Source organism: Callithrix jacchus, chromosome 13 (assembly GCF_049354715.1).
Source record: "Callithrix jacchus isolate 240 chromosome 13, calJac240_pri, whole genome shotgun sequence".
Classification (NCBI taxonomy): domain Eukaryota; kingdom Metazoa; phylum Chordata; class Mammalia; order Primates; family Cebidae; genus Callithrix; species Callithrix jacchus.
In genome coordinates, this window is record NC_133514.1 from 37,030,772 (window position 1) to 37,056,793 (window position 26,022).

At 38.7% G+C, this 26,022-nt stretch overlaps 1 long non-coding RNA gene across 2 annotated transcripts in view; it reads right to left on the reverse strand.

The window, feature by feature from the left end:
• LOC144578855 (uncharacterized) overlaps positions 1-26,022 on the reverse strand; it is a 144,323-nt gene that overhangs the window by 95,625 nt on the left and 22,676 nt on the right. For both annotated transcript variants that reach the window (XR_013525295.1, XR_013525294.1), the window contains exon 2: positions 6,367-6,511. This is a non-coding gene — a long non-coding RNA (uncharacterized LOC144578855). The remainder of the gene's footprint in view (positions 1-6,366; positions 6,512-26,022) is intronic.

Sequence of the window (26,022 nt, forward strand, 5' to 3'; positions counted from 1 at the left end):
AAAAGAAGAGCAATAAGTAAAGGGTAGGAAAAGCAATTGTTCCCAGGAAAATCTAAAGGCATTGAGACTTTTTTCTGAGGAAGATTGGAGCTGGAAATTTCTTTAAAAATCATCTTCCTTTTCATGACAAAGTATTGTAAAGCTAGATTGAGAAGTTGTATAAAAAGGTAGTACATTATATATATAACTATATATATATAGTTATATTTATAAATACATATATATTTTTATATATAATTATATTATTAGATAATACATAGTATATGTTGATATATGGATATTAACATATTTATGTATATATATTTTAGGCACAGCAAAAGGAAAATGTATTCTCTAATTTAAAGTTGTGCATATGCAGAAAAAACCACTGAGGGTGATAATGATTCTCTTTTCCCCGTATTATTCTTTAAAAATCACTGGTTTCAGAATCAGGACTGACAATCACTGGGATATCTCCACAATTAACTTTTGATTTTATTTCAGTCTTGGTGCAATTTCCCCTAGACATTTATTCCTGTCTTTTACCAGAGGCTTACTGTGATTTTTTTTTTTTTTTCTAATCCAGTCTGGGGAAGTATATATACGTTTTTCTGCTGATTTTTCATCTACTTAATATATTAGGGATAAAACACTTGATGTAGTTTTATGAAGAATGATGCAGTGAAATTCTGCATATCTACCTCTGTTCAGTCCAAACCATACATTTGGGAACACCAACCTCCTTCATTTTACCTGTTGGAAACTAGCAAAAGAAGTATCTTTTAGTTGCTGGTTCAGTGCATTTTCTTTCTGACTGCTCTTGCCGTGGAGATAGATACAGAGGCTGTAAAAGTATTAGTGATTAATTCTGCCTACCCTACATAATTGAATTCTTACCTATGTAAAGGTCTTTTGACAAGACCATTATATAATGTAATTAGTCAAATAGCTTTTATAAACTGGGAAGAGATTAATTTCTCTTTGAATGAAAGATGTGTCAAGATCATTCTGAATAAAGGGCATCTCTCTCTCTCTCTCCATATATATATATATATAATCTATCTCTCTATCTATCTGCCTGTCTGAGGGCAGATATATATATTTGTTGAATGAATGAACTGTTTTGAAAATAGTGTTTTTGAAATACAAATTACCCTCAAATCACGCATAGTGGTAATATTGGCTATTGTGCTGATTTCTCAGAGGGTCACCAGTGTTTTGAGTTCAATAAAGACATTTGTTTTTCACCTTGAATGGGTAATCAACTCCGCCTTCCATATTCTCATAACCATAAGCCAAAACAGTCAAGGATATTTTCCTACCATTGAAAAATCACTCAATAGTAGTAGCTTAAGTATAATTCCATAAATAATGAATCAAAAGCTCCTGGTATGTCTCCTGTACCTTCTTGAATCATTGCACACTTTAAAGTGTTCTGTGGTGTGTTTAACAAATCTTTAACCATGTCCCAAAATATTACTCATAATTTAGTCTGAAACAGCGATTTCATGAAGTTTTGCATTCTGGCTCCAAAGAGAACTCAGAGAACAACACTGAAATGTAAAATGTGTTTTCTGTAAGTGGAAGTGATGTGTACTCATGGATTACTAAATAGTTTTATACTTCTTTCCATTTAATAGTTAAGGCTTTCTTCCCTCCTCATAGTCATTAACTTTTGTGGTAGCCAACTGATACTAAGCTCCTTCCTGGTTGCTTATAATGAAGCCTATAGATGCGAAAGAAGAAAGGAAAATAGAAGATACTTATATATAGACTTATCTGGTGTCCTGGAATGTTTGAGTGTTCCTGTTAATAACCTTGCAGGGATAGAATACAGACTATGAAGAAAATGGCACTGGCATTACTGGCTGGCCATGCAGGCTCTCCCATAGTAGTTGGAAAGACAACTATTCCAGGAAGGAGGGTAATACCAGTAGCCATCATGAAATCCTGTGTGTCTATTAAAGCAGCTGCTCATTTGATTCTCTCTTCTCCTTCCTTTGTCTCTGTTTCACTTTCTCCCACCTTCTATTCTGTTCTCAGCCTTAGTAATTCAGTAAACTTCACATCTTTTTTACCTGTCTCCTAGCCCAGCATCCTTTCCTGAGGTGTTGATTGTCAGCAGTGCCAGCACCTCAGACTGGACGCACCTGTTTCTTTTTTGTCTGCTCTATGCAGACAAGCTGACTAAAGAGAAGTAGGAGTGATGGGAATTATGACTGAGATCCATCCCATTGTTCTATATCCATCTACTGCACAGCTTGCTTTTCATACTCTAATCTATATTCTTAATTTAGAAACTGTCTCATATTTGTCTCTGTGAATAAAAGTTGAAGACAAAAAAATTTTTTTTGAAAACATTTTAAATAGAATGGTACACAAGATTCCTGAAAGCATTTAGCCTTTTAGCATAATGTAGTCTATTAGTGCTTTATTGCTACATAAAACTTAACATTATTATCTCACAGTTTCCATGGGTCAGGGGTCTGGATGTGGCTCATCTGGGTCCTCTGCTCAAGATCTCACAAGACTACAGTCAAGGTGTCAGCTGGGGCTGGGGTCTTATTGTGGCTTGGGGGTTCTCTTCCAAGCTCATGTGGTTATAGGAGTGGAGCTCTCAGCCCCTATGCCACCTCAGTGTCTTGGAAATTTGCAACATGGCTCTTGGTTTCTTAAGACCAGCAGGAGAGCATTTCTCTGATTTTCTTCCGTTTCTGACCTTGAGACCCCTTTTAATGGCTCACCAGACAAGGTTGGGCTTACCCAGAATAATCTCCTTGTTGATTAACTTAAAGTTAATTGATTAGGGGCCTTGATTATATCTGCAAAATCCCTCATCTATGTCATAAAATAGAACATAGTCATGGGAATAAGAGCCTATCATTTTTGTACATCCTATTGGTCAGAAGCAAGTTACTGGTCCTACCCACATTCAAGGGAGTGGGGAATTCTACAAGGGTGTGGACCACAGGGGGCCATTTAAGAATTCTGCCAACCACATGGAGGAATGAAGAGTTCAATAATTTTCCTATTCTTTCCCAGCCATCCTTGCAAAAATTGCCCCTTCCCCAAACACACATAACAATTATTTCTACCCTCCACATCAACAAGAATGACTTCAATGTCCATTTCCACAACGATATAAACATATTATCCTCACATTTCTTTTATTTATATAACTCTAAAGACTTCCCTTGAGCATCACTCAAACTGCACACTTTTCTTTTCTTAATCCTCATTATCAACTGTACCAAACCGGAAATGTTAAATGCAAATATTCCACTTTTTAACCTCAAACTCTTATCCGTCATGTTCCTCATGTCCTCACTCCAAACAAACGGTCAATACAGACTAAATACAAAGACACAAGGGCCTCACTATCTCACCAACATTCTCAACTACCTTAAACCCCAGAATTTCAATGTACCTTTAAATTTGCATAGCATTGATGGAGAAATCAACCAAACATATCCTTTATAGTCATTGCAAACTTATTAGGCAAGCCTCTTAATTAGGTTTAAGTTTTAACTTCTATTTGTTCTCTCTCCTCCTCCCCTCAGGGATGCCACATCTTTGGCATTCTGTTCAAATCTCCTACCTAACTCCTGTATCCTTTAATTTAAGCAAACATCCTCTATTTCACACAGAAATTGGAAGCATTCACAAACACCCTGATCCTTCTACCATCTACAAAATGTGTCCTTAACTACATCCATGCATTGACTGCCACGTCCTCTAAGACAATTAATTATCCTCTTTATCTTCAATGCAGTCAATCTTCCTTCCCTTCTTAATCTTTACCTTCTTCCTATGAATATTTTATCTGCTAAATAAGAATACAACACCTCATGCCCCATCCTGATCTATTACCACAGCTCTGCTTCAAACCCTCATTAGCACCCACTGAGTTTGAAGAAATTAACTCCTAACTGGTCTCCCGTATTTGCCATTGCCAGAACACTACTTATAAACTGAAAATATCACTGTGTTGCTGCTTAAAGTTCTGCAATAATTCTCCTTTGCTTATAAAACAGAAAGCACATGATCTTAGGATAGCATATAGGGCCTTCCAAATATATCTCATCTAATACTCTACTAGTCCGGTAGCATTTATATGCTACTGTTAGTGAACCTCACCCTCCAGCTTCAATTCCGTGGGAGATTGAAGTATTTGTGTAAAATATTTGTGGCTCATAGTTGTGAAAGGAAAATATTTCTCTAATTCATTATGTTAGCTTGGACATATGACTTTCTTTAGCCAATAAAATGTGGGCAAAAGTATCTATTGACACGTCAAGGAATCAAGTGCCCCTGAATCATTTAACCATTTTGTTTTTCCCCCTTGTTGTTAGGCTGGGTGTTCCAAATTAGAGGCTGCTCTTTCAGTTTGGGTCCCAAAATAAAGAGGATGTGGAGCACAGCAAACAGACAACATTAATGTGAGAAATACACTTTTGTTGTTGTAAGCCATTAAAGTTTGAGAGTTATTGTAGCACAGTCTAGCAAAATCTAATACAAAAATTGATGCTTCCACGAGAAAACCAAAAATATGTGGCTTTGGATTCTGGGTCATGTGTGGGTGTTGATTAAACTGAGGAAATGTGTTTTGTCACTATACTCCCAAACTCCATTCTGTAAAACACAGTCACCCTTAATAACTTAGAAATCCAAAGTACTGTATCTAATAAATGTGTGGCTTAGAAAAATAAAAGACTGTTGGTAACATGGGTGTTAGTAGCTGCGTTTGACAAAGTACCATAGAAAAAGGTGAGCCCAAAAAAGAACCAGCTGATTTGCCTAGAATTAAAAGGAATATAGACAATCCAGAAATTCTATTATGTGCAGCGTTTGAAGATACATTTGATTGTCATTTTCAACTAGAGAGATACAAATTTAGGTTAGTGAATGCCAAGAACCAATCAAAATCCAGCCTGAGCATATGGTCTGAATGAAGGGTGTGGCAAACAATGTTCCTGCTAAAATTTCTGAATTGGTTTGGAGAATGCAATTAATCTCGGGCCCCAGAGCTTTTATAAAAAGAAATCTGGTATAGAATGACTTTGAGTCTTCAAGAATGGCATATTCTCCAGTGTCATCTTCCAATGTAGCCAATGATGATAAAAGAAAGAGAAAGGGCCTCCAAAGAAGGGGGCCAAAGGTCACAGTGGATGAGGAACTGGAGAACAACTCCTAGGCTGTAGAACTTGCACTCCATCAAAAAACCTTGCAGATCTCCAGCACAGGGATCTATTGTAACATCTGCCCCACGAAATTTATGAATGCTATTGACAGTGGCTGATGAATGTCTCCTGTTTTCCCCTTTCCAAATGGAAGAGTATAATCTTCCTGTTTCACTATTACATAAGGGACATATGAGGAAATATGATTTATCTTTTTAGTTCACAGATCACTGGATTGAGAAGAGTCACATCCAGATTTGATATGGAAACTACCAAGAGCTCCTAGATTTTGAGCCCAGATGAGACTTCTGGGAGAGGGAGTAGACTTAGCATGCACAACGAAGGGCTATGAATATTTGTGACCTAGATAGCAGCACTTTATTTGTTTGAAATATTTGCTATTACTCCTTATAGGATGGCTATACTTCCTTTCCTCATCGAAATCAGGCTTGGACACAGGACTTTCTTTGTCCAACAAGATATGAGAGGAAATGAATTCTGTAATCTTCCTGAGCAGCTTTAGGGAGCCACCGTGTCATTTGCCTAGTTTATCTTTACCTCTTTTTTGAGGCAAGTATGTCTTACTTAGGTGGGTACTGCTTTTTCAGCCTGGGGCTTGCAATGAAGCAGATTGGAAGGAGATCCAGCCAAATGCAATAGACATTAATGTGAGCAAAACAAACAAACAGAAAACAAACCTATGTTGAGATTCTGGAATTTGCTCCAGGGTAACCTAGTGGACGCCGGTTTGTACATCCTCCTTGTGCCTTTGCTTTGATGCTTTCTTTGTCTGCAACTGCATTCCTATTATTCTTTGTCTCTTTATTTCACACTTATTGTCTAAGACTTAACTCCTTTAGAAAGTTATCTTCCAACCCTCAGACAAGGATAAAAGCCCCCCAGTCTCCCAGGGCACCTATGTATGCTTTTACGTTTAAACCTACCATATGATTTGAAAAGCATTAGTTAGAGAATGTCAGAAAACATGGTCTTAATCTTTATAGTACTACTCCAAAATGGCACAGTGTGTATGATGGCTTTGTGATGTGTCAACCTGTCTAGGCTGAACTGCATATTCCAGAATTTTCTTTCTTGTATATTTCTTGTTAGTGTGGGCAATAAGGAGATATCCTTGGGAAGTTCGGAAGGCGGAAGGGAGACAGCTGGCATTTTGTGGCTCATAAATGTGGCTCAACAGCTGACTCACCTTTGGCATGAAGCAGCAGCTGGGCCTGCAATTGTTCTGCCTTCTTCTTGACCTCCTTCAATTTTTTTTGTCTCCTAGGCCAGGTGTGTGGCAGGAGGTCAGTGATGGGGAAAATATTTAGTTCTTCCATGATAGGTCCCAGCTTCTGTAAGATTACCAAAGTCAGAGATTACAAAAACAGATAAGGTTTCATTTCATTCTTATGGGGTTCTGTCGCCAAAATATCAGGTGTTTGGTTTAAGTCCCATTGCCCACTGCACAGAAAGCCAGTCAGTGAGACAGTAAGTATTGCCAGAGAAGAGGGCTTTGTTTGGGTGCTGCAGCCAAGGAGACGCAACGTCATTCTGAAATCTAACTCCTCAACTGGCTAAATTTAGGGGTTTATGTATCAGGGAAGAACTGTAACTACATCTGGGCAAACAGTAATTAGGGAGAGCTATGGAAGAGGAGTTGGTCAGCAAGCATCAGGTGGTCAGTTACACATTCATGCCAGGGGAAAAGTCTGGCGTATAATTACTATCTGGGAGGCCTGATAGTTGGTTTTCCTGACAAAGGACCTCAGACAAGACAAATTTAAGTTTCTCAAGAATGGGAAGGTCAATTTCTATATGTATTCAAAAGAAACTCTAAATATCAGTTCTACGGGACAGTTGGGATGGTTTCAGCTCTAGCCTGCTTGTGACCTTCCTTTCCTGAATGTCTGTCCTATAAACTCCAAGCTCCTGAATCAGACTCGGAGATAGAGTTCTTATAGAGATTTGATTTCCTAGGCTTCCCAAATTATTTTGTAAGCCAATTCCATGTAACAAATACATATATATATGTGTGTATATATGTTTATAAATATGCACACTCACACATAATGGCCTGGGGTGGTTTGGGAAGTATGTAACACTCAAAATCAAAACACCGAAAACAAAGGGAAGAGTAAAATACCATGAAGCCATAGTTGTAAATCTGTGCAAGTGGGCTCTGTAAATGGGTTAAAGATGCTGGTCTTTCTTTTAAGGCCAATAGGAAGGCACCAAAGTGTTTGAAGCAGCAGGTCAATATGATCATAGTTATTATTAGAAAATGTGACCATTGCAAAATGGAGAACTGACTGAGTAGTAAGCACATGTGATGCAGGTAGAAGAGTTAGGTGGCTCTGGGGTCATTCACTCAAGAGATAAGAATAGTTTAAGCCAAGTTATTGATAATGGAGATAGAGAGTGTTACGTATGTCAGAGATAAGTAGGAGGTATAGTTGGTAGGATTCAGTGATGGTTTATGTGTAAAGGATGGGAGAAAAGGAATTCTCAAGGAAGGCTTTGGCTTTTAAGTTGTGTAACAGGATGAATGGTAGTGTCAGTCACTTAGATGACTAAGTATGAGTGAGTAATAAAAATGTACAGACTATTATGCGTTTGGGTTGCCTTTAAAATATTCAAGTGACATTAACAAATAAATAGCTATGTTTTAGGCACTGTATCAGTCAGGTTGGAACTAGAGAAGCAGAACCAGTAGGCGATATACCTAGATAATACATGTTATTTCATCTGTCTGTAATGTCCCTTCACCTATTCCACATGACCTAATTAACCTCTATTTCTTTTTCAAAAATAAGGTCAGGCTGGGCATCATGGCTCATGCCTATAATCTCAGCACTTTGGGAGGCTGAGGTGGGAGGATCACATGATCACATTACCCAAGATCAGCCTGGGTAACATGGCAAAATCCCATCTCTACAAAATAATTTTAAAGTTAGCCTTGTATGGTAGCATGTAACTGTGGTCCCAGCTACTAGGGAGGCTGAAGCAGGAAGATCACCTGAGCCTGGGACATTGAGGCTGCAATGAGTCATGAATGCACAACTGTACTCCAGCCTAGACCACAGAGCAAGACCCTGTCCAAAACAAGAAGACAAAAACAAAAATAGAAACAAACAGTAAATCTGGCTAATTGTTAGTTTTGATTGTAAAGCAACATACTAACTTTCTAAAAAGTGAGAAATTTACATTATTGCCCTGCCCAAGGTAGGATGGCATTACAAAATTATTCTTTATGATTTTTTCTTTTTTTTTTTTTTGTTTGAGACAGAGTTTTGCTCTTGTTACCCAGGCTGGAGTGCAATGGAACAATCTTGGCTCACTGAAATCTCTGCTTCCTGGGTTCAAGCAATTCTCCTGCCTTAGTCTCCCAAGTAGCTGGGACTGCAGGTGTGCGCCACCATGCCCAGCTAATTTTTGTATTTTTTGTAGAAATGGGGTTTCACCATGTTGACCAGGATGGTTTCAATCTCTTGACCTCGTGATCCACCTGCCTCGGCCTCCCAAAATGCTGGGATTATAGGCGTGAGCCACCGCGCCTGGCCCTTTATATTTTTTCTATGAATTTCCTTAAAGAGTTAATTCTCTTCCTGAATTTCAGTTCAGATTTGCTTTAACTCTCCTAAAATTTAGCCATTGTTTATTTATTTTTTAAAATTTCTTTTTTTGAGATGGAGTCTCGCTCTGTCACCAGGCTGGAGTGCAGTGGTACTATCTTGGCTCACTGGAATCTCTCTCTCCCGGGTTCAAGTAATTCTTCTGTCTTAGCCACCCAAGTACCTGGGACTACAGGCGCCCACCACCACACCTGGCTAATTTTTTGTATTTTGGTAGAAATGGAGTATCTCCACGTTGGCCAAGATGGTCTCAGTCTCCTGACCTTGCGATCCACCCACATCGGCCTCCCAAAATGCTGGGATTACAGACGTGATCCACCATGCCCAGCCAGCCATTGTTTATTATGGCATTCTCAGGTAGGAACATTTTGTGGAAGAGATTATTAGGGAATTGAGCTTAGAGATAAAACCACATAATCAATCATATGTATAATACTGCAACATGAACAAAGTGATTATTAATGTTTTCCTATACTTCTGTAAGTTACTTGAGGGCAAGAACTTTTTTTGTTGTTTATTTTAGTGTTCCAAAAGTAAGTAGTATCTTGTTTTGCACATGGTAGCTGTTCAACAAATATTTGGTATATTCTATTTGTTTCTGTTTCAGCATGTATTACAGTGTGCTTTTACCATTATTTATGTATTTGCTTACATGTTCATATGTGACTGCCCATGAACAGAAGGCAAGGTCCATGAAGAAGTAAGCTTATCTGCCTTGTTTACTCCTATGTCATTAGTTTTTTGGACAGTGTCTGGCACTTAACGGATATTTGTTAAATGAATAAATAACATGTATAAAAATATGCAGGTTGTAAAGTATGCTCCAAAAATTTTAAAATACATTTTGGAATATGTACAAGTTCAAAATGAGGAAAAACTGCCAATTTCCTTTCAAATCAGCTTTGTAGGGCCCAAGGGAAAACTTTTCCTTTGCCCTCTGAAGGTTTGATGAAAAATCAACTCACAGAACGCAGATTAATAGGAGAAAAGACACACATTTATTGAACGTGTATAGCCAGGAGCCTTCAGAATGAAGACCAAAAGATACAAAGGAAAGTGTCCATTTTAACGCTTAGATTTAGCAAAGCATGGATAGCCTGGGGAAATATGATTGGACAAACAGGTCTTCCTTCAGACAAAATGAGAGTCCTTCCCTTCCCACAATTCCCCATGACAAAGGGATAAGAACTAATGCACATAGGCTGAGTAGGGAAATCCAGCAGGACCTGCCTGTCTAGATTCTTTTTGGCCTATCTGAGCACTTACTCTTCCTTCTGGGTGTGGGGCAGGATCTTTTCTGTAAAGGTGGTCTTATGACCTGTAGTCAAACAAAGTGAGTAAGATCATTTCTTAATGGACAATTCTTACACAGAAAGGCAGAGGGAATGTTACTGTGACATATTTATGTATTATGGCTGGCTTTGGAGAGAAGGGGTTCTGGTTTCTATGATCCAGGAAAAGGGATTCTAGTTTCCATGGCTAGCCTCATGGTAGAATGGGACTGAGAAAGGAGGATAGGAGAAAATTACACAGAAACTTTTGCTTCTGAGGCCATTATTTTAGGGTATTCTGAGCCCTGACAGCTTCTCTTCCCTTTGATAATAATTAAGAAATAAAATCCATGCAAGAAGAGTATAGAACTTAAGAAACAGTCATGAGAAAATTCCGTGGGCATTACTTTTTCTCTCTGGCTTTACAAGAAAACCTAACGCAGCATAAAAAAAGAAAATGCCTTATTGAATGACACGAAGCATTATCCAAAGCACAGAGGGTGTTTAGAAGGTAGGTTTAGTCATATTGTAATATGATTACATTGTTTTGAAGTTTCATTACTTTTTCATCTGAATGAATATAAAACCTAGAATATTAATACGATGAAGATTGGCAGTTGATGACCCTACAGAGACTGCTTTGAGTTACTGATAAAACATAGATTGTGGTACCTCAAATCTCAGAGTCATTTGTAGGTGTCTTGTCTGTAATCAGAATTTGCAAGTGATGGTATATGAGCTCTTCTCGGGCCATTGTTATTCAAAACCATTGCCTACCATTGTCTGCAATCTTAAATGGGCTGTCTCATCAATCAAACCTCTCCTTCCTATGTTCACAGTACCTGAGAATCAACAAAGCCTATGAAATCGGCACTTTACGTGGTCCTTAAGAGAGAGGGTGCTGCTTCAGACAAGATGAGAGTCCTTCCTTTCCCACAACTCCCCATGACAATTTATAGCCCATTCTGCATTTGACTTCTGCGAATACCTTCTTTCAGATATAATGAGGTCCCCTGGGGTTGAAAGGGGAAAAGGGGTTTTGAGGAATGCCATTCCTTTTCTGATACCTTGGTGTCTGAGTGCCATGCAGAAGATTTAATACTAATTTTATTCCTCTGATGCATATGACAATATAATATCCTCTAATTTCATCTGTTATGTCTTTGTCCAAGCAGGAAAAATATTCTTTACAGCAGGGCTACAAAATTACACACACCACAACTGAATATTCAGGTACTAAAATAGCTTTTCCTGCTTGTTAGGCAAAATAAGAAACTGAAAGTTGTTCCTGTTTTTATTTGGTGCTTTATATACCATGGGGCTGAAGGAGCTGGATTGGGTAATTTTACAGGTGCTTAAAAATACATGGTTCATGGATATTTGATAGGAATATGGTGATGCAAAAGTTATTTCAAGTAAACAGTGGATGAATCCAATCTACGTCATTTTTAGTGATATTAAGGAGAAAGTTAAAGGGTAATTGAATTGCCTTTAAAAAAAAAAATCAGCATCTGTTTTGCTTTTTGCTACTTTTAGCCATCCAAAGTTGACCACAGTTGTGATCGATCCATGTAAGCACATGAAACTACCTGGCTTCATGTCTGTCCCAATTTGAACATTTACATTCAAAAACAGAAGTTGCATCATTTGCAGAATGCTGTATATCCATGTCCACTAAATAAAGGGTCAATGCAACTGAAGGTGGCTTTCCATCATTAAAATATAAAAACATAGGCCGGGTTCAGTGGCTCATGCCTGTAATCCCAGCACTTTGGGAGGCCGAGGTGGGCAGATCACAAGGTCAGGAGTTAGGGACCAGCCTGACCAAAATGGTGAAACACCATCTCTACTAAAAATGCAAAACTTAGCTGGGCATGGTGGCACACACCTGTAATTCCAGTTCAGAAGGCTGGGGCAGGAGAATTGCTTGAATGTGGGAGGCAGAGGTTACAGTGAGCCGAAATTACACTACTGCACTCCAACCTGGGCGACAGAGCGAGACTCTGTCTCTAAATAAATAAATAAATAAATAAACCCGTATATTCAGCATCCACCTAACTTTCCACTGTGGTATGACTCATTTCTTTTATACCCGCTTCTAAAGAATTCTTCATTCTCAGTAATGGCACCACCCACCTGATAAATGGCAAGTGCACATATAAGCAAATAAGTACTTTTTTTTTCTCAAATAAGATGCTGCATGTTCATGAGACATATCCCTCCTTCCTATGGGAATAATCTGTGATAACTCATTCTTGCTCACTTTTCCTTGTGGAAAGAAAGGCATGTGACAGCACTCATATCTAGATACTCAAAGCAGAATTTTATCCCATTAAAAGTGGCTTTCCTAGAAGGGAATGGAGCTTACCATCTTGATCTCACAAAATGTCCTGAATCAACAAATCCACTTAGGGCAGTGCTCCAACACACCTTTTTTCTCTCCTCACCAAGGTGCCTAATATTCTTCATCTTATTATACAAAAAACTAATTAACTTGTATATTTGAATAAAGAATGCATTGCGTAATGCACATGCATACACACATAATGTAAATAATAACTTAAAGATAACTGCTTTCTCTCTGACTTTGTCACTGAGTTCACTACCAGCCTTACAACTACACAAAAACACACAATATACTTGAGATGTGGGGAAAGTAGTAAGTTCTGTTTATTTGTATTTTCTTGGTCCCAGCAGAGCTTGTAGTAGCATAGGCAGCACTCTATATATTTCTCTTGGAGTTAATATGAGTCATCAGGATAGACTAAATGACAGAATGAAATATAAAATGTAACAAATTTTACAAGTTATGAAATCTTGGTTTTGAGTCTAATGGAAGAGAGCACCAATTAATACTCTCAGAGAAATAGAGGACAATGACTTCACCCATCCTTAGTCCTTTCCCTTATTTTTATTGGTCATAACTAAGAAATGATTAAATAGAACAAATTAATAGCTTTCATACTCCAAATCAATAATGCATCATGTTATGTAATACACTGTAAATAATTGGAAAATTAATAGGTCTTCTTGTATTCATCATCACCAAACTATATCTATGTCCTTAGGTAAAACCCTTCCATGTTTTCCCTTGGCCTCAAAACTAAAAGTGTTACTGGAAAGGGTCCTTATCCAGACCTCAAGAGAGGGTTCTTAGATCTCACTCAACAATTCAAAGTTCATAGAGTGAAGTAAAAGCAAGTTTATTAAGGAACTAAAGGAATAAAGAATGGCTACTCCATAGGCAAAACAGCAGCCTGGGCTGCTCCACTGATTATATTCATAGTTATTTCTTGATTATATGCTAAACAAGAGGTGGATTATTTATGTGTTTTCTGGGAAAAGTGTGGGTAATTCCCAGAACTGAGGGTCCCTCCCCTTTTCGACCATATAGGGTAACTTCCTGACATTGCCATGGCATTTATAAACTATCTTGGCTCTGGAGTGTCTTTTAGCATGCAAATGTATAATAGTTAGCATATAATGAGCAGTGAAAACAACCAGATGTTACTTTCATGGCCATCTTGGTTTTGGCGGGTTTTGGCTGGCTTCTTTAACACATCCTGCTTTATGAGCAGGGTCATTGTGACCTGTGTCTTGTGCCAACCTCCTGTCTTGTCCTGTGACTTAGAATGCCTAGCCTAACCTCCTGGGAATGCAGCCCAGTAGGTCTCAGCCTTATTTACCCAGCCCATACTCAAGATGGAGTCACTCTGGTTAGAATGCCTCTGACAAGAGTACATCTTTTGCATTGTGTACAAGGCCTTTCTAACTCATGTTGCTACCTGTATCTTCCTCTCTATTGCTGCTGTTTGAAATAAGTACAAAGAATGAGGTTCAGACCTCATGTGTTAATGTGTCCTGCTATGAAAGACAAAACAGTCAAGGAAACTCAGCATGTTAACCTAAGTATGTCTTCAGTGTGTTCTCTTCTTCCAAAATCCCACTTCAGCTATTTTTCCTATCACTAGGTTCACTTGTTCTATAGCAACATCCTCATTTTTAGCTGTCAATTTGCTATGGTGACAAGGGAATAAAAGAATCATACATTTTGAGAACCAGATAAATTAAAGACTATCAGGGGCCTCATTTTCAGATGAAGTTATTGAAGTTGAGCCAATGACACCTGCTAACAGTCAAGATTAGAAAACTATGTCTCCTGACTCCATGGACACAGTGGCATCTGTTAACATGCAGTCACATATGACCCACAGTGACAGCAGGGCTAAATGTCTACTAATTTAAATGTATCATGAGGATTTAGTATTTTATTTTGTTCTATTCCAGACCATAGGTCTGTCTGAGTACATCTGTATTAGTCTTCAGAATATTAAAACATCTCCATTTCTTCTAATAAAGCTTTGAATTGCCCATCAGCTGTGTCATTAATTCAACCAATATACAACACAGCCCATTGAAAAGTGTACTAGGTACTGAAAATAAACAAGTACATTGTACACGTCATACTCTGAGATAGTTCAGAAGAAACAAGGACAAAAAATGTTGTAGATAAGTTTGGAGCTAAGAGGTAGGAAATTAAAAGAATCCATATATGAGAGAATCTATTTTTTAATAGAAAATGTGAGGTATTATGTTGAGAATGAGGGTGATGGGATATAGGTGGATGTGTAAAAATGCAGAATAATCTGTTTGGAAGATGAGAAAGAACATCTTAGGCATTAGGGGTGACATAAAGATGACCAAGCAGAACAAAGATTCTGCTCTGCTCTCAACTCTGAAACAGAACAAGAGGAGAAGAACATTGTCCTTGCAAAGTTTCATTGATATTGTTAAGTCCAAACATGTTGCCAAAGTTTAACATACAGTCATGTGACTAAGGAATTCTTTTAAGGTCTTGGGAGAGTGCACTAAATTCATCATCAGTTAGCCATTTAGTTCAGGAGAAGATGAGAGAGAAAATGAAATTTAGGGGTTAATTATGAAGTAGAAGAAAAGGGATTCAAGGATCTATAAACCAATACATGCTTCAAGAGAAGATTCAGTAGAAATTAAGAAAAGAGTGTGATAGGTAATTGTGGTCTAAGGGAGGTGGATTTTAGAAGTTCAAGATGATGACAAATTATGGCTCTGAAAATGGCTCATTGAGGTAGAGAACGGTGAAATACATTTAAGAAGAATTTTTAAAACCATACAATAGGGTACTGAATAGGCCAGTGATGGGAGCTGGGCATGCATTTAGAGCATTGAGAATACAAAGAGTGACCTGGAAGTTGGTGAATGTCAGCAAGGAGGATAAGAAGAAAGTACATTTATTATTTATTTATACATCAGGTACTATACTAATAAGTGGAATATGACAAATGAGAGCTTACACTGCAGCCATAAACAAGTGAATGTTCAAATACCATATTTTAAGAGAGTGACAATTACTATAAAAGTAAAGCATGGTAATAAAGAATGACAGAATGAGAGTCCCACTGGAAAAGAAACGTCTCCTTAAGGAGATGACATTTGAGCCTAGGCATGAGAAGAAGCTGGCCATGCTGAGATCTGGGGAAAACATTCTACACAGAGGTAAAACATGCACAAAATATCTGAGACAGGAAAAATTTGATGTATTTAATAAAGAAGAGGGCCAGAGTGGTTAAAATGTAATGAATAAAGTCAGACAAAAAGTGAGGGTCAGATCTCTGGGGCATTATTGTCCATGAGAAGGAATTTAAATGTCATTCTAGGTACAATTGGAAGCCATTAGTAACTTCTAGTGGATGCAATTAACTTCAAAATGGCAAGGATTATTAAACAGAAGTGAAAAGTCATAGTCTCAAAATGACAGAGGAGAGCTAATAGAATATCATACCTTCTGCTTGTTCCACAATATTGAGGGAAAACAGAAAGAGGTGGGGAGACACAGGAGAATTAAGACTCCATATTATTCCCTTGCAACCTTCTTTGCTATAGAGAGTGTTGAGCCATCAGGTAGGTGTCATAGTGGTTAATTAGGACAATAAGCCAAATTAAAATCACCATCAAGGCTTATTCACTTACTTCAAGTGTAGAAGCAAGAGTGACTAGTTCCCCAATATTCCCTTTTTCCCACAGAACAGCACCAGGTAAGATGTAGGTTGGAGCAGCACAGATCTCACCATAGGGACTCCCCAAACAAAAGGCTCCTGCCTTTTTATGGACCCCTGGATTTGGGAGGAGAAAGGTAAAAAGTCTTGGTAGTGGTAGATACTGAGTCAAAGTGAGGAAAAGTGCCTTAGCCTGAAGTCCCCTAGAAAGATCCCTCCAAATGGAGGCTCCTGGACCAGGAATGTAAATATTGCACATGAGCATGTCTGGGTAGGGGAAGATGGTTGTTGTGTGTGTGGGCAAGGAATGGTGCCCTTGAAAAAGGGGCAATCTCTCCAGAAAACTCTAATGCACTGACTGTGCAATGAGTCTGGAATAGGGAGGGAAGTTTCTCTCCATAAGGCTGACAGACAAAGGCTGGTTGGTTCTGAAAAATCAGGTTTTGGCATGAAGCAAAGATAAATCTATTGTTCAGTTAAGATGGGAAAGCAGGAGAAATATTCTGAGGAAAACCTGAAATAGGAGAGTGTGAAGAAAGGAAGGAAACATCTAATAATATGCAGATATTGAGATTGCCTTTGTAAAAATTATGAAAGAGAGACAAATCTGGCATAACTGACTCTACTTTTTTTTCTAACCTCACAGTCTAACCGTCTTTGTTTATCCCAAACCAACTATGGGAAGAATATAGTTTATAGTTTAATTGTAAAACAAAGATGATAACAGCCTTGCAGTAGTTTAGGTCTGTGTCTCCATCCAAATATCATGGGTATTGTAACCCCCTCATGGGGGTTACAATGCTGGAGGAGGGGCCTGGAGGAAGGGCAGAGTTCTTAGGAATGGATTAGCACCATTTCCCCTTGGTCCTGCATAGTAAGTTCTTACGAGACATGGTTGTTTCAAAGCGCATAGCACCTCTCTCCTTTCTCTCTTTCTCCTGCTACAGCCATGGGATGTACTGGCTTCCATTTCACCTTCTGCCATGATTGTAAGTTCTCCGAGGCCTCTCTAGAAGCCAAGCAGATGCTACCATGCTTCCTGTACAGCTTGTGGAACCACGAGCCAAAGAAACCTCTTTTCTTTATAAATTACCCAGTCTTAGGTATTTCTTTATAGCAGTACAAGAATGGACTAATGAAAGTTCCTTCCCAAACTAACCTCCTTCTTGCTCAGGGACTGACACTGTCTTTTAGTAGAATTAAAAAAAAAAAAAAAAAAAAAAAGCCACAAGGCTAAAATTGTAATAGGGGCCTAAATTCTGCTAAGATGTAGACATAGTTAGACTCTATCTAGCCATTGTCTCTTCTGCTAGGATGTAGGCATAAACTCTAACCAGTCTTTGTTTTATAACTTATTGTATTAAAATTATTTACTACTCAAGAGTCATGCAACTAATCACTGCACAATTTAAAACTTTTCCAACTGCCCCTATGAATAATATTGCTATTGTAAAACCTAAGACTGATAATTGAGATTTTTTTCAGATCTTGCATTCTATATGAACTTACTGGTGTCACCTGGAATGGTAAACCCCCTACCTAGAAACTGACTCAGTACAAGAAGAGAGCTCTAACACCCTAACAATATTATCCACAACCCAACCAATGACCATTCTCCATTGTCTAGTCCCCTGTGCACCAAACTGTCCTTGAATATCCTTATCTTTCAAATTATTGGAGAGGCTGATTTGAATTAAAAGTTCCCACTCTTCCATTTGGCTAGCTCTGCATTTAATAAACTCTCTACTGAAATACCACTGTCTCAGTGAATTGGCTTTCTGTGCAGTAGATAAGAAGAACTAAATACAGTGGTCAAAGAAGACCTCATGGAGTGCCTCTGTAGAAAAGCCCAGAAGTGAAGGAAAGCTATAAGACTGTTACAGAAAAGGTATGCCAGTGGAAGGAATAGACAGCTTACAGTGTTTGAAGGCAGGAGAGTGTGTGTCATGTTTGAGCATAGGATGAAGTCCAGTAAAATGAAAGCTGACTGAGGGGTGGAGAAGCAGAAGAGGAAGTTAGAGAGCTAGGAGGAGACCAGGCCATGTGTGGTTTTGTGAGTTGTTGGCAGCACTTTGGCTTTTGGCTCAAGAGAGATGGAAAGCCATGGAGGGTTTTGAGTAGAGATGATGACATCTGACCTACAATTTAAACAGGACTATGCTGGCATGGGATAGCAAATTGATGGGGATAAACTGATGGGGACAAGAGTAGCAGCAGACGGAACAATAAGAAAGCCATTAAAATAGTCCAAGAAAGAGATGACTAATTTGGACTGTGGTGGAGGTAATAGGAACCCTAGTCATATTGAAGCATATCTTGAGGGTAGAGCTGAGAGGATTTGCTAATTAAACTCAATATATAGCATAAGAAAGGGAGAGGACTCAAGGACAATGTTAAGCTTTTTAATATTTTTTTGAGCATTTTTTTGGCATTAACCAAGATAAGGATGATCTCGGTGGAGGAAGTTGGGAAGAAAGATAAGATGTTCAGTGTTGCACATTTTCAACTTTGAGCACACGTATGGTCTTCTGTAACATGATGCACCTATAGTGAGGTAGCCAGTTCTCTGGAATTTCAGCTAGCATGCAGAAGCAATGCCAAGTGATAATATTATTGTGTCATATGTCATTATATCTCAAAGATGCATCTACCCATCAATGATATAATTTAAGTTTATTCCAACTGCTTCTCTCTGGCTGACTTAAAAGGCTAATTGTTGTCAGACAAATCTGATATTTATACCTTGATTTTTTTTATAATTATTATTCTTATTAATTATTTTTACAATTATAATTCTTATTAAGAATTTATAAAGATTTAACTTTTTTCATATATGTAAGTATCTTAGTCTCTTTTGTTTTGTTGCAACAGAATACTTGAGGCCAGGAAATTTATAAAGAAAATAGACTTATTTAGTGAATGATTTTGCAGGCTGGAAAGTTCAAAAGCATGGCTCTGACTTCTGGTGAGAGCTTCCACTGTTTGTCACAATATAGTGGACAAGGTCAAAGGGGGAAACAGGAGAAGAGAAAAAAACCAAGGAGCATCTTGGCTTTACAACAATTTTATATATATATATTTGATACAGAGTCTCACTCTATTGCCCAGGCTGGAGGGCAGTGGTACAATCTCAGCTCACTGCATCCTCTCCCTCTGGGTTCAAGCAATTCTCTTGCCTCAGCCTCCCCAGTAGCTGGGATTACAGGCATGTGCCATCACATCTAGCTAATTTGTGTATTTTTAGTAGAGATGGAGTTTCACCATGCTGGCCAGGCTGGTCTTGAACTCATGACCGCAGGTGATCCACCCTCCTTGGCTTCCCAAAGTACTGGGATTACAGGTGTGAACCACTGCCCTGAGCCCACAAGACACTCTTCAGGGAACTAATTCCATTGCCTCAAGAACTAACCCCATCTTGCAGAGTGTGAACTCACTACTACTGGAACAGCTCTAAGCCATTCATGAGGGATTTGTTCCCTACCCTAACCCAGTTATTTCCTGTTAGCCTCCAACTCCCAATACCCAAAACTGGGGATAAAATTTTAACACCAGTTTTGGTCACATTATATCCAAACTTAACAGTAAATGTATTCTCTATAATGTTAATTTGTACTGAGCATAGAAGAGAATATATGTCAGCTTTTGTCCCTTACCTCTATCCCACCCCAACCCCCCAAGAGATGAACAACTGTATAAAATATTGTATGCTACATTCAAGGACATAAGTGATGTTGCTATTTGTAGGTACAGAAACACCATCTTTAAGGTTAAGGATAAAGAATATTGTTTTATACTTATGTTTCAGAATATTATAATACCACTGGATAGAAGACAGAGTTTAAGATAAAAATAATTCTGGATGAGAAATCAAGAGATCTAAATGCAGGTGCTCACTCTCTTACATCATGCAAATTTTTTTTCATCTTGAGTCAAATATTCAAAATGAAGGACTAGGAAACTAGATAGCTTCTAAAATTCTCCAGGTTCAATAATAAAAGAATAGGTTAGAGTCTGACTACACCCAAAGGTGACTTACACATTTCAACAAGAACTCATGAAACCAAAACCCCATGTGTGTTAGACAAAGCGTTGGAAACTGTTTTGGTGCCAACATAGGAAGCATTTTAGAAGACAGGTATACATGTTTGCCTTCTTCAAATTAAAACAGAGATTTCTACTTAGTCCATCCACTGCCACTGGCTCTGCTTCTACCTCTCTTGATGAAGAACAAGTGGAGGGAGGCTTTGTCCAACCTATTCCAGAGTCAGTAGCAGCCAGACACTTCACAGGAGGTAACTCTGCCTACTCTCACACCTGGAGAAAATGTCTCAGATATGTTTCTTCAACATCATTCATGCCCGTATTATCTATATGGACCAATCTGCTTTCTTTCCTTCTCCTCCTAAAAATCCAAATCAAACAAAGCAAAATCCTGGTGTCAGGAAGGAATCTGGCAAGTCAGTTCAACACTACATGTCTACGCTTATCAAACAAGACTAGGGAGAGATTCCTATCTCCTAGCTGTGTTAGGGAATCAATTACTCCCATTGCCAAGAAGAGGTCTGGGCTGGGGCACACTTGGATGGCTAATGAGATAGTAACGGTTTTGGATATTAGAAGATTGTGCTGGGGGGTATCACATACAAGAGCAATAATGCCTTGTATCGTACTTTCCTTCAAAATATTGATTATTTATATTCCTGCATTTAAGAGCTCCCAAAACTGTGCTAATGGGGCAGATAGTACCCCATTTTACAGATGAAAAAAATAAAGTTTTGAGGTTCAACTTATTCCAGAGTACTCACATTGGGGTTAGGATATGTGGAAGCAACCTTTTCTATGAAGCTCCTAAATCCAAATAGCTCAACAAATAAAAATTTCACACGCATGCAGAGTCCAATGTACACATTTGCAATTGGGGGAGGCATTCTATTAAGACATTCAGGGATCTAGTATCTTGCCATCCCGTGGCTGCCTCTTCCTGTAGGTAATCTCCACAATGCCGTCTTCATTCACTCAGTCAGTATATTTTCCCTATATAGGGAAAATACAGCTACATTTATGGGCCAGGCATGGCAATGGCAAATGTCACTTCCACCCACATTTCACTGGCCAGCACTCAGAAAGGTCATGCTGAATAGCAAAGGAGGTTGGGAAATGCAGTCTAGCTTGTGACCGGGAGGAAAGGAGACGAGTTTTGGCAAGCATATAACCATTTCTCCCACCATCGGTAACAGAACACAGGACATGCCCCGAGTTCATGGTCTTTACATCACACTATTTACTTTTGCTAGTTGTCACTCCTAGTCCTAATTTTAGATTTTTTTTTTTTAAATTTCTCAGCAAAGGAAACCTACCTAGAAGAGAGGGCATATTTATAGATTCCATTTATTTCACCATCCACCAAGTCATTCTGAAAGTCACAGTTTCTCTCAAGAGGATTTAAGAAACAGATAACAGATAAGCAAAATGAGTTTTGACCATATCTGAGAATTTGAATGCTGACAGGGACACTTCAATGCCACCAGTCTGTCATTACTCTATTAAGTTTTGTGATAATGACTGAACACAAATTCTAGCAAGGTATTTTCCCCAGTCCTGTGATTTGTAGATAGAAGGTCTGTAGGTGAAAGGAACAAAAAGCCCCTTTTGGCCATTTCAACCCCTTCTGGGGGTTTGGGAAATTTTCCTGCTATGGATGTTCAGGGAACCCACAAATCCAATCCCAGAATACCTGCTTACCATGTTTCTCCCTTTTCCTCGGCTTCCATACTCCCTGATGGCCTTCATAACCAGAGTGCTTCCTCCCCAGGCTTTCTCATCCAGTTTCCAGTATCAGGTCTCATGCAGGTGTATGTAATTTTACCCAAGGCTCCTAAATAGAACTTTCCTAATTTGTGACTTGACCAACTTCGTGTTTCCCTTTCTTTGGCTTTTAAAGAGCTCTTGGATTCAAAGAATGAAAATGGAATATGCAGATGAGAAGTAGGATTTCAAGCCAGAGGGCACAAGTTCACATATATATTCCATGTAATTTTTTAGGAGGAAACATCTTGTCCTTACCAGGTTAGGCTCATTTTAATTTTCACTAGCCTTGGGCACCTGGGCAAATGATTATCTGCAGAGTCAGATCCAAGGTTTAAGGATCCTGGTCTTTTCCTCTGCAGAGCCCTGAGTCTTGCTCTGGCATTTATGCCGTGTTATAAAGGTTAAAGGGGAGAGAAGATTTCCCTCTGTCACCCCGTGCAAAAAAAGGGAGTCTCTGTCTGCTCTTGGGACTCTGCTTTTTATGGTTGTGTCATGCTGGTTTGGTTTTGACTGATTTAAATGACACTCTCAAATACTTTTTGTTATTTTTTTTATAATTTCTAGGAATTAGTTTTCTTGTTGCTGCAGACTCTGATGTTAAAATAACATTTATTGTGAAGCTTTCATCAAATTTTCAGAACACCTCTATTATTTAGAACCTGTGGCTGGTGACAACTCCTCTAGATTGTCATGGAGAGGCTGGAGCACAGAAAAAAAAGTATCAGTACTTCCAAGTGGGGTGCAATTTTCTCTTTTACTCTCTTGCCAAAAAATAGCCTTTCTCCAGCCCTCTGAGCACTGAGGGTTAAATAATTAGTTTTTAACCCAGAATGTAAAATAAAAAGTTCTTTCCTGCCCATCATTCTTTTCTTTGAATGGGCTAGAGACAAATTCGTGAAGTGGTCAAAATTTGTCTTTGGACTTCTTTCTAGAGACACTTCCTCAGCCACGTTATGGGCCAACAGGTGTCTTTGAGTTGTTGATACTTCTCCCCACAATCCATTTCTCAATTCCCTCAAACTCCACCTGTACTCTCCCTAAAGTGCCCATTTCCATTCATTTAAAGGCATTATTTGAGCCTCCGCTATATGTCAGATGTGTTTCTTTATACTAGAGATATAAAGATGATCAAGTATCATCCCTACCTGTGAAGACTTGAAAGTCTAGCAAGAGGAAAGGCAGACTCCAGAACAATTACGTGAAAGATTCAAGAGCAGACATTAAGATGCTGTGAAAGCACAAAGGCCAGAACAACTAACTCTCCCTGGAGCTGACCGGGAGTAGGCATTCCAGAGTAGATACAGCTGAGCCAGGCATTTAACAGTGAATAGGAAAAGCAGGCTGAACGCAGTGGCTCACACCTGCAATCCCAACAATTTGGGGGCTGAGGCAGGAGAATCTCTTGGGCCCAGGGGTTTGAGACTAGCTTGGGCAACATAGTAAAACTAGCTGGGTATGGTGGTGCTTAGCTGTAGTCTCAACCATTCCAGAGGCTGAGATAAAAGTATTATTTGAGCCCACGAGGTCAACACAGCAGTGAGCCATGATTGCACTGTTGCACTCCAGCCTGTGTGATAGAGAGACCCTGTCTCAAATAATAATAACAATAATAATATTAAAGCAGAAAAAATGCAGAAGAGGGAAGATCATGTGTAGGCTTACATATTAGAATAAAGTACTCAGGACAGAAATCTAAAACCCATCTTCTAACAAATCCTGCTTAAGAAAATGTTTTATTGAATATAGACCAATGGTTCTCATGCTATTTCATAGCCCAGATACACAGGAGAGATAGATGTGCTATAGATGTTAACAGCAGCTCTGTGATGCATCGCCTCAGAGTGTATCTGCCTCTTTGCAGGAGGAAGCATCATGGGATATAATTTAGAAAAATCCTCAGGAGTAGCTTTAGTGACCGTGGTTCAGAATCACAGGCGCAGATGTTCTCAAAAGGGTGATCATTATGTCTTACCTTTCCCTGTTAAATTTGCATTAAAAAAAATATCTGGGAGCGGTGGCTTACACCTGTAATCCAGCAGTTTGGGAGGTCAGGGCAGAAGGATGGCTTGAGCCCAGGAGGTTGAGGCCCAGTGAACCATGATCACACCATTGTACTCTAGCCTCGGTGACAGAGGGAGGCTTATCTCAAAAAACAAACAAATAAATAAACGTCCCAGAGTGATCAAATAGAAATAAAAATTTCAAAACAATCAAAGAAGCTTCCTCAAGGATAAGTAGCTTTCTCATATGGTTTAAAATATGTCCTCCTAAAAATAAACAATGTTTCTATTAGCAGTTCCTATGCAGAATGTTTCAAAAAAATATTTACCTCCAAAATTCATTCTTTTGGATAGCACCCTTAAAAGACTGTAGCATAAATGATCAGGATTAGAAATCTTTTAAGGTAAGTTATTATATTTCTAATGAAGTAATGGATAAAGCAGAAACAATATTCTAGAGGATTTAGCTTAATATCATTCTCAATTGAAATGAGGATTTTCTCTCATTTGCTTCAACTCTGAATAAAAAAAAATGCACCTTTTCTAGAGATGCATTAGTATATGGAGGAGTTGGGGCAGAGATAATAGTCTGAGATGAATAGATAAAGATGTTCCAAATATGAAGGTCTCTGGGACAGTTGTTTTTTATGTTGTCTCATGGCAAGATGAGTGTAGGCGCTACAAAGTGATCAGGCAGTAAATTTAGAGCCAATAAAAAGGAAACACTTCACAGGGCGTGCAGTTTGCTTCTGGGAATCTCCGACACAGAAGGTCAAGGAATTAAATACCGGAGTTGGATTTATGCTAGGGCTGACTGTTTTTATGGCCAATACAACATTTATTGGTATGCTAAGATAAAGTTAATCAAGTCTTGAGCTTCGTGGTGGGGAAGCAAAGATTGCCTCTCAAGAGTTAGAAAGAGATCTCCCCCCAAACACTACAGATACACACTTGTCTGATCATTTTCTCTGGAGGTTATTAGAAGTTCGGATAATATTTAATGAACATGTGGGTTCATAAGAAAATATGAAAAGCTTTCTGAGGTTGTCACATTTGGGGGGGGTGCATTGTCTCAGGTAATTTTCATAGGCAGAGCGTGTCTTAATTTTATGCTTAATTCTTTGTGTAATCCAAAGCAATATTTTAACTCACCCTCTCTGACTTCTTCATCTTTAAAATTGGGGTTGAAATTATATATCTTGCAATTAAAATTGTGTGAGCAATTTAAAAAATTGGGGTATTGTACATTTAGGGATAGGTGGATGGTTAGATTAAGCTCAAGTTTATAATCTGTATTAGTGTATAAAGTGTATCCTTCTGTCTAGTTTTCAATTGGAAAGAAGAGTTAGTGTGATGTCAGCTTGACAATCTGCAATAACCTTTGGTCAGTGGTTGGAGAGAGACGATGGATTTATAGTTTGAATTTTGACAAAGAGATTAAAAAGAAGCATTGTCACATGGTAATTCCTAGTTTTTTTTTAGGTCAACATTTCAGAGTTTGATTTACCTGGCTTAGAGACAGTGGTGAATGTCGACGAGGTATAGTGTGGCCACAAACGAGCAGCTTAATGTTATGGGAAAAGTCAAAAGTGTTCAAATTCTGGCCCTGCCACTCAATCTGTATGTGACCTTGGAGAGTCTTTTAATCTCTCTTAATCTCAGTGCCTTCCTCTATAAAGCAGAGATATTAAAAGTTATCTTGCAATGTCGAGTTAAAGATTAGGCTGGCAAGGCACAGTGGCTCACGTCTGTAGTCCCAGCAATTTGGGAGACAGTGGCAGGAGGATTGCTTGAAGCCAGGGATGTCAGACCAGGAAAACAGGAAACAAAGCAAGACCCTGTTTCTACAAAAAATAAAATAAAAAATTAGCCATGTGCAATGGTAGGCATCTGTAGATACAGCCACTCAGAAGGCTGAGGTGGGAGGATTGTTTGAGCCCAAAAATTTAGGGAGGCTGCAGTGACCTATGCTCATGCCCCTCTACTACAACCTGGGCAACAGATTGTGATCCTGTCTCTGGTTCTCAACTGGGGTAATTTTGTCTCCCAGTGGGTATGTGACAATGTCTAGAGACATTTTGGTTGTCATTGCCTGGGAAAGGAGTGTTACAAACATC